The sequence below is a fragment of the Macaca nemestrina genome, chromosome X (genome assembly GCF_043159975.1).
Source record: "Macaca nemestrina isolate mMacNem1 chromosome X, mMacNem.hap1, whole genome shotgun sequence".
In the NCBI taxonomy this organism is placed as follows: Eukaryota; Metazoa; Chordata; class Mammalia; order Primates; family Cercopithecidae; genus Macaca; species Macaca nemestrina.
The window spans coordinates 124970917-124984988 of record NC_092145.1 but is presented as its reverse complement, the minus strand read 5'-3'; the positions used below and the strand labels follow the sequence as shown (position 1 = coordinate 124984988).

Sequence of the window (14072 nt, the reverse complement as noted above, 5' to 3'; positions counted from 1 at the left end):
TAAAACCTTCTGACTCTCACCCTGCTCTCCTTTGTTATTTCTGGGCCTAGAACAATTTCCACTTTCAATTAACTTGCTTTATAAAAGGAATGAAGAGTGACTCTATCTCTCACATACCTCACTCTGCCTTTGTTGTAATCAGCACTGTAAATTGAAATGCCTTATCAAATAAGTGTTTTTGAAGGCAACAGACAACACTGGTGGTTGACAAAGTAGTATCGTAAAGTCACTTGCTGTTTCTGCTTGGCCCCTGCACAAGAAACCACACTTTGCTCCTTCCAGAATAAGGAGAAATGAAATGATCCTTTGTGGTGGAGGGAATTTTTAAAGTCATACTTTATATTCTGCCTGAAGACAAAATCAAATTACAACCGAAAGATATTGCACCATTAGACAGAGGTGTGATCTAAAAACAGGTCTGAAGTATTACTCCTTTTAATAAGTGAGAAAAACTACATTCTCACCAATAGTTACCGTCTTAGTAACAAACGTTGATGGAGATGACATTTCCTAGTCTTTAGTGCATTGTTTAGCCAAAAGGCTGAACTCTTCCAGGGAGCTGTGCATGTGGAAGAAGAGACTGTATATCATATGTCATGAGGTGAAGTGTGCCTGGAGTGAATTTAAATGGTTAGCAAGACAACTGCTAGTCATGGGGAGTGTTTGATATTTGGTAGGATGGATTTGGAGATTATTAAGCACCACAAGAATGGAGTCACATTGGTCATACGACCAAGTAGACCAAGAGCCACTTGAGTTTATTTATTGTCATTGTGAAACCATTTTATCTCTGTTTTGTAATAAATGTCCAAAACAGAGAGCCCTGTGGCAGTAATTACACAAATGTCTTTGCAATCTTAACTCATTTTTGTCCAAGCTTCAGACAAACATGTCAAGTGTAGTTTTGCAGAAATCAGCATGATTAAGAAAAATACACAACTTGTTAGTGAAAAACTATTTTGCATCTCTCTCTTAAAAAGTGTTTTGTCCACCACTTTATCACTTTCCTCTTTCTTAGGGAAATCTTTGAGAGCCACTTCTCAGAGTGTTTGTCTTGTTTAACAAAAGCTAAATTGTAAGAGAGTTTATTCACTTGCTGATCCAGCTTCAGGAGAGAGACTAGGAGAGAGAGAGAGAAATAGTATGGGTGATGTTGAGAGATTCCTAATGATTTCATTAGAAGTCCTTGTGTCCCATCTCAAGAAGTAAGAACCATACAAAAAAAATACATCTGATAAGAATGAATTCTGAATGCTTTAAATAAAATTGCAAACCACTAGTGAATCTTTGTCGTTTTTTTTTTTCCAGGAAGGTTACTGCTATTTGACTCTCAAATCTCTACTATAAATTATATACATACTACATTCACTTAGGTAATTTTTCAACCACATGTTTTTCTTACTTCTTCCAAGTTGCTTTTGGTTAACTCCCTGTGTCAGCTGGGTGGAACAGTAACTATGCATTATATTTCATGGATGGAACTTAGTAAACTGCTGCAATCCTCATCTCACCTTCCTATATGGTCCCATATGTTCTGGCCTCCCTCCGTTTCACCATGTATTTCATGATCTAAGGAATGTGTGTTAACTGTACACTACATTATGTCAGAGGAGAAGCTCAGATCTAGAGTTACTGAAGGAGGAGTAGCAATCAGGGTGATGTTCCAGATTGGATGATGAAAATCTCTGGGTGGGAGACTGAGTGGGAGGGTAGAGCTAAGGCTTATCACAGGAGATGACAAGGAACTGGAAGAGAGGCCAAAGAGGAGCTTTCATGGAATTTGTAATCAATTGGCTAGAAGAGGAGTGATGAGGCTAGTCAGAGGATATTTGGACATGGATAAAGGAGCTGACTGGGAACTCACATGCCCAGGCCAGAGTAGTGGACAGTTCAGAGGTCTAAGGGATGAGTCCAGTAGATAGAATCCCTTTATGCCAAAGCCAAAATCATATGGCTTCAGCCCATGGATCCCACATAAATGGGATTCTCTGGTGACTAAGAAGGCTGGAAAACATCTCAGAATTAGAATGATTGGTACTTAATCAAGGTAGGACCATTATCCTCAAAGGGCTAGATTACTGACACGGTGCCATCTCTTCAGATAAAGGAGCCTAGAAAGGCAGGGTATTCTCAGCTGGGCATGGTGGCTCATGCCTGTAATCCCAGCATTTTGGGAGGCCAAGGAGGGTGGATCGCCTGAGGTCTGGAGTTCGAGACCAGCCTGGCCAACATAGTGAAACCCTGTCTCTACTAAAAATACAGAATATCAGCTGGGCGTGGTGGCATGCGCCTGTAATCAATCCCAGCTACTCGGGAGGCTGAGGTAGGAGAATTGCTTGAACTCGGGAGGCGGAGGCTGTAGTGAGCCGAGATTGCACCATTGCACTCCACCCTGGGCAACAAAAGCGAAACTCCACTTCAAAAAAAAAAAAAAGGAAGACAGGGTATTATCTTAAATTACTTATTTGTACTTATTTGTATAATACGAGACAGCTATAGTTATATACCCATAATACCTAGTGTTCTTTTCTACTACGAATTGTACTTTTTTTTTTTTTTTTTTTTTTTGAGACGGAGTCTCGCTCTGCCGTTCAGGCTGGAGTGCAGTGGCTGGATCTCAGCTCACTGCAAGCTCCGCCTCCCGGGTTTACGCCATTCTCCTGCCTCAGCCTCCCGAGTAGCTGGGACTACAGGCGCCCGCCACCACGCCCGGCTAGTTTTTTGTATTTTTTTTAGTAGAGATGGGGTTTCACCGTGTTAGTCAGGATGGTCTCGATCTCCTGACCTCGTGATCCGCCCGTCTCGGCCTCCCAAAGTGCTGGGATTACAGGCTTGAGCCACCGCGCCCGGCCTTTTTTTTTTTTTTTTTTTTTTTTTTTTTTGAGACAGCGTCTCACTCTGTCATCCAGGCTAGAGTGCAGTGGTGCAATCTCGGCTCACTGCAACCTCTACCTCCCGGATTCAAGCAATTCTCCTGCTTCAGCCTTCCAAGTAGCTGGGATTACAGGCATGTGCCACAATGCCTGGCTAATTTTTTGTATTTTTAGTAGAGACGGGGTTTTACCATATTGGCCAGGCTGGTCTGGAACTCCTGACCTTGTGATCCACCCACCTCGATCTCCCAAAGTGCTGGGATTACAGGCGTGAGCCACCGTGCCCAGCAAATTGTACATTTTGCATAGCTCTCTGACGATTGATTGATTAGCAAATTATCAGGCTCTATTGTTGCTTGAGAAGAATCTAAATTATATAATGGCCCTGGTGAAGTGACAACACCCATGACACTCATCCGTCAGGCCCTGATTCCATTTTTCTAATTTCCCATTGTTTGTTCATGATACTATCATTTACTAGACTTAAAAATGTCAGAGTAGCTTTAAAACTTTGCCTCTCCAATATCTGCACATTGTATCTAAATACAACCTTTCAATCTGAACTCTCAAGTCGTTCATGGTCTATCATCAGCCTTCTCTTATAGTAATCATCATCATCATCATCATCATCATTATCATCATCATTACTAATAGCATTTATTGCAATGCAAACATTATTTAGCATTTGTTATACACCAGACTCCTTTACATAATTTCTTTAATCATTATAACAATCCTGTAGGTAGGCTATATTATTGTCCTTATTTTACCAATGGGAGCTTAGTGACATTAAAAATCTGTGAGTCTTAAGCTTGATTCCTGGAATTAAGGGCACAAAGAGGCCTACGTGTTTACACTCAGGAAAGCAGCCCAGAGAGTAATTGAAGTGAAAGGCTTCTAACACTGAATTCCTAAGAAGGAAGCGCAGGGGAAGCCTTGCATTTGTCCACTCGAGGAACTGTCCTGACATAAGGTAAGTGAAATGGACACAGGTTGGATGGATTCCTAAGTGGTAAATGTGGGAAAGCGCCTGTATGTGTACAACCAGGGAATCAGCTGTGAGAGACGGCCAAGTGAAAGAGGGTTCTACACAGAATCTCCAAGTGGAAAAGTCAGGAAGGGGCCTACATGTGTGTTCTCTGGGAAAAAGCCCAAGAAGAGGTCAAGTAAGCAGGATGGTAACCTGGATTCCTAAGAATTAAGGATGACAGCGTCCTGTATGTGTGCACTCAGGGAATCAGATCTGAGAGGTCGAGTGGAAGGGAGACCTAGGCTGAATTCATAAGAGAAAAGGGCAGGTAGACGACAGAGTCTGAGAGGAGGAGCTTTCAGGCACATCCGTTATCCACTGGTGAAGAGAATTTGTCCTGATGTCGTAGGGGAGATGTTATACAGGTCCAAAATAAATGTATCTGTTTAAAAGTTAGTTCGCTGGTCAGAAACCAGTGGGATTCTTGGAATCTCAGTTGGAATTACATACACCACAAAATAGCTTTTTGGTACCACAGTCCCTGACAACAAACTCTTTGTCTTTCTTCCATCTTTATGAAAAATTATTCTATATCAGACTATTCCTGTTCAGAAATATCTTTGTTTATATTTTTAAGGGTTATTTTATATGAACTTTATTATCTCTTGTTGCTTTAAAAATTAGTTAGATCCACTAATGTGTTGTAAAAGTCATCCTTGTGTTTTTAAAGCATTTCTAGTAAGACCTCGAAGCTTCAAAGCTGACTGATCTGGATTTGCATCTTGGCTTCATTACATACTGTCTGTTTGGTTTGGGGAAGATTTTTAACGCACTAATCCCCTGTTGGTAAAATAAGGACAATAATATAGCCTACCTGTAGGATTGTTATGATGATTAAAGAAATGATGTAAAGGAGTCTGGTGTATAATAAATGCTAAATAATGTTGTCTGCAATGCAATAAATGCTATTCGTAATGATGAGTCCTTGGGGTCTGATTCCCTGAATACACACTTGCCGTCCTTACTTGTTAGGAAACTAAGTTAAGACCCTTTCCCTTGACTTCTCTCAGGGTCTTTCCCTAGAGCACAAGTGCATGTGCCTTTCCTCTATTTCCTTTTAGTAAACCAGCATAGAATTCCTTTCACTTGCCCTTTTCCTGAATCTAACATGCAAATATGCAGGCCCCTTCCTATGCTTAATCTTAGGAATTCTGCACTGAATGCCCTTTCACCAGGCCTTCTCTAGTCCATGATCCTTGAGTGTACATAGCTGGTCACTTCCTGTGCACTCCTCTTAGGAATCCAGCCTAAGATTTCTTTTCACTTGGCCTTCTCTTGAGGCAGATTCCTTGGCTACACACATGTCAAGTCCATTCATGCAATTTCCTCTTGTGAATCCTGCATAGGATTCCCTTTCACTTGGCCCTCATTTGGGACTCCTTCCCTGAGCGCACATGTATAGGGCCCATCCTGACTTTCTCCTCAGGAACCCCGTGTGGGAGTCTTTCACTTGACATTCTCTCACTGCTATGTCAAGATGTGCTCACATGTTGCTGAGCCTCATCTCCATTTCCTATATGGAAAAAACAAATGTGGAACACAGTCCGTGCTTTCTTATTTTTTGAGAAACTAGAATAGTTTTCACAGTACATATCGGTGGCATTTGGAGAGAGGGGAGCTCCTGTGTCCCCTTCTCTTGCATTCCTGAGATTCGTTTGGATTTTTGATTAAATGTTTTTCAATCGTAAAAGTAGTTAATTTTACCCAGAAAGGCCTAGAGTTGAGGATGACAGGAGCAATCCTCTTTGTTATTTTAATGTAGGACCCGTTGACATCTCATTCTGAAAATCTGAGATCTGGATCTCCCTTACTTGATTAGGAACTGACATAGATTTCTCTGCTCCAGGATTACTTCCAAACTGCAATGCAGGATGATCAGAACTCAACTTCTGGAACCCAAATTCTGGTCCCACATGATCTACAATGTCAAGAAGCTTTAGAGGTTGGAGATAAGGAATGATACATAATAACGAATCAGTGAAATCTGAAGTGTCTATGGTTTTGTGAGCAGTATGGTTTGGTGCTATGGGGGTAGAAAGCCTCATGCGGAAAAGCCAAGGATTTACAACTAGATTTAGATTACAAAGCGTGTAACCTAGGATGTAAATATCAGGCTGAAAAACCTAATGTAAGGCAGGTTCTTCTTCAGGTACACTGAGCACAGACAGAATATTCTGTAGTTGCTCTGGAAAAACACAAGCAGAAAACTCTGGGCAAACGGAAAGCAGAATATGCAAATGAAAATTGACCTTGGCCCGATTTATCCCAGGAGTACATTGGTTCGCCACTGTTTTGCCACACAGCCCAGCAACCCTGTGGAACAATCAAAACAAGGGCTGGCCTGAGGCAATGCCTCTAACATTCAAGGTACAAACTATACTATTTGTCAGCTCAAACTTTCTTGGTTCAGGACATTTGTTACCTTTCTTTTCTCTTCTTTTTCAAAAGGCATGTTTGAAGCAAATGGATAGTGTTTCACCAGGAAATGGGATCATTACTTAGCCAGCCAATGGCAACGCTCAAGGTCAGTTTCTCTCTGAGTGAAGGAAAGTCACCCCCTGCAGATGTCGATGTGCTGCTCATAAGTTATGCGGGAATCACACCCCTGCCAAACAGACGTGCAAACTGTAGACATGCACAACTGCATCACTCTAGGGATAAAATTGGGGTATATTTTATGATGATTAATTTTTTTTCTCCAAATAACAGGAAGCACTATAATTTTCCTCATTCTAACTGTAACGAAAAAGCCCTCTTCATATACTAGGGGTGCAAATAAGGTCGCAATGGTCTTAATAGTCAATTCAGCATTTCTGTGAGTTATCCTATCAGCACTGAAGACTATCCACCCCTCCTCTCATAGGCACATCACCAGGATCATCCCACTTCTGGTATTTGGGTGGAAGAACGCTTAACTGGACTATTGTATTCTGAGGAAACCTACCTCATGTCTGCAGTTGAAACCCAGCTATACTGCATTGAGCAATTATGCATCCACCACTCACCACTGGAAGCAGATGCCAAATAGCTCGCAGTGAAGCCAGGCATTAACATCTGTGCCTAGAAATCTGGAGAGGCAGTTCCTGAACCTCTATTGCGCCGCCAAGGTGATTCTCTGTAAGCAGAACCTACAGTGCCAGTGTTGACTCTGTGCTGCTCCAACCTCACAGTGTCACTGTTTAAAAAAGGGTGTTTTCAACTGTCCCATGTCATTCTTATTTCCTGATACAATAATACCTGTCCAGGTCCAGTTTCTTCTTCTTTTGTGAGTTTTCTTTTGTTGTTATTGTTTTCTTTTCGTTTGCATTGCGGTAGTGGTGATTTGGGGTGGCGGATTAAAGGTGGGGAGGGAATGAGAGAATGTGGATATAAAATTCTCTCTCTCCTCCCGCTGTCACATTTAGCTGTGGCTACCACACACAATCATAGCTTCTCAAAATGATAACCTATTATTTTCTGATTAATGTACATCCATTAATCCCGATGCCTTCCTGTGGTATTTGAGTTAGTCATACGAAGTTTTCAGGTTCAGCTTGATTTTCTTGGAACTCCACGCATCACAGATACTAGCTGGTTATTTACCAAATCTAATTCCTTTTCTTCGTAGCCACTTTTTCCGACCTCCCTTGCAGTAGATGGGTCCATGGGGATGGAAGTAATGTAAACCACTTCCAAATCCAGCATATCAATATATCTTTTGCACTATTCTGCACTCTCTTCTGGCAGCCAGAAGTAAACCCAGCAAGTGACTCTGAAGTCGTATGAGGTAACAGTGTTATATAAAGGAAGAGTCTGGGTCCTGAATCTTTCGATGGAAGGCCATCCACCAAACACACATGTAGAATTGGTGCATAAGCTAGCACTATATTTTTGTTATATTAAGCAACTAAGATTTGGCAGGAAGGGGTCAGGGCTATTGTCACAACAGTTAACTGTCCTGGTCTATAATTATATCCTAGTAGTCTAAGGCCTGATTTAGGCTTCAGTTACCACTCCAAGTTCCTTCCTACTGTTCTCAAACCTGGTTTATTTATAAAAGGCTTTCTAAGAACGTAGAACCCCAATAGGCAATGGAGTCAGATTATATATAAATCTTCTCAGGAAAATATTTGACCCCTTTACGTTATCTGCTACACTTTTTATGACAAACCACCTTCTCTTTTGAAAAGTATCGGAGCTGAAATTCATACCATTTCTGTGGTTGAACATGTTACTAATTACTTGGCAGAAGTAAAGGAAATTCTCTCTAGAAGATTGTACTTTAACTCCAAAAATCACTCTCCTTAAAGTATCATGATATACAATATCACAGTCTTACACACACACACACACACACACACACACACAAAATTAAAGCATTGAAAATAGTGACAAAAACATTAAAATACGCTATCAGATGCCCAAAGACAACAGATATTGGAATTATCAGACACATGTTTACCATGTTTAAACAAATAAAAGGAGTGTTAATAGTGTAACAATGATAGATTATATTTCTATTCAGTAAAAAGTTGTCTCCCAGTTGTATACGTGAATGCATATGTGACTTTTATTGTACCTGATCTAGGTTACCGAAACATGACTGAAAGTGTTTACTGACTCCTCCTTAAGAAGGGTATACTTTCATATCTTCATCCCATTGTCTCCTGACTTGACCATGTGGCTTGCTTAGGCCAATAGAAAGTGGGTGGAAGTAACAGTGCGCCAGTTCCAAACCTGGGTATTAAGAGGCATTGTTCGTTTCTACTCACAACTCTGGGAAACTTAGATTTCCTCCCTGAGAGGAATATGACCTAGGGAGCCACAGCCCTATCAGCCTACATCCCAGAGTAATACACGAGGTGATGTGAATTTGATTCACAACCTGAAGCAGATGTATTAGTCAGGGTCCTCTAGAGGGACAAAACTAATAGGAGATGATAGATAAATAGATAGATAGATAGATAGATAGATAGATAGATAGATAGATAGATAGATAGACAGACAGACAGATATGGAGTTTATTAAGTATTAACTCACACAGTCACAAGTTGCCATAATAGGCCATCTGCAAGCTGAGGAGCAAGAAGAGCCAGCCCGAGTTCCGAAACTGAAGAACTTAGAATCTGATGTTTGAGGGCAGGAAGAATCCAGATTCAGCACGGGAGAAAGATGTAGGCTGGGAGGTTAGGCCAGTCTGACCTTTTCACATTTTTCTGCCTGTTTTATATGCTAGCCATGCTGGCAACTGAGTAGATGGAGCCCACCCTGATTAAGGGTGAGTCTGCCTTTCCCAGTCCACTGACTCAAAAGTTAATCTCCTTTGGCAACACCTTCACAGACACACCAAGGATAAATACTTTGTATCCTTCAATCCAATCAGGTTGACACTCAGTATTAACCATCACAAGCTCACCCCTTGCTGAGCAATATTTACTGCTGAGTTTTTTCTTTTGGTTTGGTTTGATTTTCCCTGTTTGGTTCTTTAAAGATGCCCATGCTGGATGCCTTAGATGAAAGTTGAGGCAATAAATTCTTCCTTGAAGGTGAATATGGGTGGTCTGTCACAGTGTCTACCATATAGGTAATACATTTTGTTCCTTTGATAGCTTCCCTCTCAGCTTTAGTTATTCCTGTGGCCCATTGCAAAGATTCAGATGTTTAATCAGTGATCAAAGTGGTCCTCTTAAACTGTGTTCCAGTGAAACAATTCTAAGGCAGCCATTTCTTTTCAATATCTGAATCTCTTCTCACTGAGAAATTATGATGAGGATTCCTACTAAACACAAATGAAAAAGTAATGGGAAAAAAGAAATGAAAAAGTAGAGAAAACACAAAGCCCAAACATGTTTGGAACCACAGAGTTCAAATGCTATAAAATTTAAATGTAAATATCTAGTACTAGGTAGAGACCAAGGAACCTGAAAATCAGAATACAGAGATATGACCCAAGAGAAAGGATGTTGGGAGTGAAACAAGAGAGATTCCTAGTTAACTCATGTGAACACTCAGGGATGTTAGCAGCTCACTTTCATGAACTTGGCAATTCGTGAGTGGTTTAGATCACACAAAGGGCTAGAGAATAGATGAACATACAGGTAATAAGACAATAAATGTATAAAACTGCATATAACATCATCAGCTAAATGGCCTTTGGGGACCAATGTTAAGTAACATTTAGTGCAGAAAGGGATCTACAATGGAACTATTCCCAATCTATGCATTATCTACGGAGATCTCAAATAAAAAAGCTAACTTTACCATTTAAGAAACTGAAGAATGAAAAACAAACTAAACCCAAAGTTAGCAGAAGGTAGGAAATAATAAAACATCCCTTTGTATACTTTAAGTAGATACCAGGTTTATTTTTCAGTTATACTTCAATAAAGTTTGAAAAAAAGAAAGAATTGTCCCCAGTTTATGAACTACATATACAGATTCTTATATAGGACACTACAAAAATACTCAACCCTGTGGAGAGAAAATAGATTTATCTTGCTTGTCCAAATCAACTTTATTGGTAGCTACTGCCAGAGCATTGGGTAACAGTGCATTGTGAGGCTCTACTTGGCTTAGTGGGGAGGAAGGCAGTGAAAAGAGAGCTAAGGTGACTGAGAAGATGGTTTGGAGGGTGTAGGACAACAGATACCACATGTATGTACATACGTGTGTAAATATATATTATTATATATATTTTGTATGTGTATTTTTTATATATATATATATATATATATATATATATATATATATATATTTTTTTTTTTTTTTTTTTTGAGACAGAGTCTCACTCAGTCGCCCAGGCTGGAATGCAGCAGGTGCGATCTCAGTTCACTGCAACCTCTGCCACCCTGGTTCAAGCGATTCTCCTGCCTCAGCCTCCTGAGTAGCTGGGACTACAGGCACGTGCCACCACACCTGGCTAATTTTTGTATTTTTAGTAGAGATGGGGTTTCACCATGTTGGCCAGGCTGGTCTCGAACTCCCCACCTCAGGTGATCCACCCGCCTCGACCTCCCAAAGTCCTGGGATTACAGATGTGCTCAGTCTTTATTTATGAGATGGAGACTCACTCCGTCGCCCAGGCTGGAGTGCAGTGACACAGTCTTGGCTCACTGCAACCTCTGCCTCATAGGTTCAAGCGATTCTCCTGCCTCAGCCTGCTGAGTAGCTGGGATTACAGGCACACACCACCAAGTCCTGCTAATTTTTTGTATTTTCAGTAGAGATGGGGTTTCACGATGTTGGCCAGGCTGGTCTCCAACTCCTGACCTCAAGTGATCCACCTGCCTTGGCCTCCCAGATTACAGGCATGAGTCACCACACCTGGCCTATAATATATATATACATATATGAATACATATATGAATATATATGTGTGTGTGTGTGTATATATATATACACACACATATATATATATATTTTGAGACAGGGTCTCACTCTTTCACCCAGGCTGGAGTGCAGTGGCTTGATCCTGGCTCACTATGGCCCTGACCTCTCTGGGCTCAGATGGTCTTCCCACCTTAGCCTCCCGAGTAGTTGGGACTGCAGGGGTGCACCACCATACCTGGCTAATTTTTTATTTTTATTTTTTGTGGAGACAGGGTCTCACTATGTTGCCCAGGTTGGTCTCAAACTCCTGGACCCAAGCAATCCACCCACCTTGGCCTCCCAAAATGCAGGGATTATAGGCATGAACCACCATGCCCAACCACAGATACTATATTTTGACAATTCTTCTCAAATTCAGTCTTTAATATTTAGAGTGAGGCCATTTAACTAGATATAAAATTGGGGGAAAAGCAAGTTTTTATGACAGATAGAAACATTCTTTTGAATGTGTCTTAACTAGTAAAATCAGCCTGTCTAATAAAACAAAAGAAATCCACTGAGTAAAAATAATGTCAGGAAGAGTAATATTTGTCAGTGAACATTCAGCATTGCCAAGGGACAGAGATGTTGATATCTCCACTTTCATGTTTGCTCCCTAGTTGTCCTCAATACAAATGGCAGCATCATTTTCTGAGAGTCAAATATCACCCTTTTATTAGCAACACTCTAATGACTTTCTTCCCAATCAGAGTAAAAGTCAAAGTTCTTTCAATGATCTCCATAAATCTCTAAGATCTGAATAGCCATCGCCTCTCTTAAAACCTCTTCTATTACTTCCCACTCATCATGTTGCAGCCACATCTACCTCCTGGATATTCCTCTGACTCATTAGATATGCTACTGCCTTTGGGCCAATTTTTAAGCTATTTGCTCTGTCTGGATTCTCTATTCCCAGAATTCCTTTTCAAATCTTTGCTTAAATATCACGTTCTCAATGAGGTTATCCCTGATTACTTAATTCACCCTAACACTACCCTATCTGCTTTGCCCTGCTCTAATTTTTACTATTTTTCATATCACATATTACCTTCAAATGTATTATATTTAGTGTTTGTTTTATGTCTGCCCACACCTACGACCCCTAGAAGAATGTGATCTTCAAATGGGCATATATCTGGCCTATGATAGTACTTGATGTTTCACAGATGTTCAGTCAACTTGTGTTGAATGATTGTGACTATATTCTAGGATAAGGCAATTTCCTGGACCTTTCCAGACGTTAGGCATAAATCCCCTTAAATCGTGTTGCTTATCTCATTCTCGGTTTGTGTTACAAAGCAAATTGATGTATTATTTGGTTTCCAAAATGCCTGGAGAGTGGAAAATGAAGGTATTGATAGGGGATTAACACATCCCTCTTTTACTTTTTTTTTTTTTTTTTTTTTTGAGACGGAGTCTCGCTCTGTCACCCAGACTGGAGTACAGTGGCCGGATCTCAGCTCACTGCAAGCTCCACCTCCCGGGTTCACGCCATTCTCCTGCCTCAGCCTCCCGAGTAGCTGAGACTACAGGCGCCCGCCACCTCGCCCGGCTAGTTTTTTTGTATTTTTAGTAGAGACGGGGTTTCACCGTGTTAGCCAGGATGGTCTCGATCTCCTGACCTCGTGATCCGCCCGTCTCGGCCTCCCAAAGTGCTGGGATTACAGGCTTGAGCCACCGCGCCCGGCCCCTCTTTTACTTTATTAGACATGATGGTATCTGGGGAAAACTGTTCTTTATTAACATGAATAAGTAAGTTTCTCTTTAACATACTAGTTTCATGTTATTTAGTGTAAATCTACTGCAAATTGAATAGTCACCTCTGGGCATATAAATTTCATTCATTTCTATGCCTGAAAAGCTGAGACCAGATTCTAGTATAACATGACTTACACCAGGTGCTAATCCTGAAAGGATGACTGGTTTGCAGCCTTCCATGATATTCACCGCTGCTTTTCAAGCTTTTCCTGACCCTGCAGGCATGGGAGATACCATAAGTAAAGAGACCAAAGATTAACTATTCTGCAATCTGACCAAATGTTGGAAGTTCAAGGATTCCATATTCTAATTAATGATACAGACCCACACAGCGTGCTAACATAGTGTATAGGTTTGAAAAGTACCATGTGACTGTTATAGGGTTCAGGCTATGGTGCAAGATAAAGGTAGTGATTCTTGACTAGACCAGAAATATAAAGAGGAAAGAAAGCACATATGTATGGGTAGAATCTACACACAGAGATCCCTGAAGATCATAACTTGTGTCTATTTCGTTATTTTCTAGCTGGTGTGTCTGCCTATAACCCAGATGATTCTACTGGTCATTGGATATTGTCTCAGGATGTCCCCACATATAATGTCAACTATTACTTTTATTATTATTATTTATCAGAGCAATGCCATCAGCATCCTTAGATGCTGTTGAGAGGAAGCCAGCACTATTTATGAAAAGATCAACAATATTAATAGGGGAAGAGGGAACTGAAGGTTTGTAAACATCAAGAAGAAATAGACTGACCTTGATGGAAGTCAGAAAACTGGGTACAAGATGAGGTATAAATACTAACCAGCTTAATATCTTTGACCAGTTTATATCCTGTCTCTGGACTTCAGCTGACATGTCTGTGAAATGAAGATACTAAGCTAGATAATTTCTAAGGTCTCTGGAGCCTATGGCTGTGTTCATATAATGCTGATGCTACATAAAAGAGCAAGGTTAGGGTCAGTCTTGTATGGGGGCACACAAGATGAAAAATTAAGCTTGCATTAATAATAACTATGACTTATATAGAACATCCTTCATACCAAGAATCCACAGTAAT

The 14072-nt window shown here is 40.7% G+C and overlaps 2 long non-coding RNA genes across 3 annotated transcripts in view; one reads left to right on the top strand and one right to left on the bottom strand.

The window, feature by feature from the left end:
* LOC105499045 (uncharacterized) overlaps positions 1 to 14072 on the bottom strand; it is a 353694-nt gene that overhangs the window by 151937 nt on the left and 187685 nt on the right. The gene's annotated exons all lie outside the window — the stretch shown is intronic.
* Positions 6189 to 6801, top strand: LOC105499044 (uncharacterized). Its single transcript, XR_011618417.1, has 3 exons — positions 6189 to 6270; positions 6352 to 6427; positions 6767 to 6801. It is a non-coding gene; the product is annotated as an uncharacterized lncRNA (long non-coding RNA).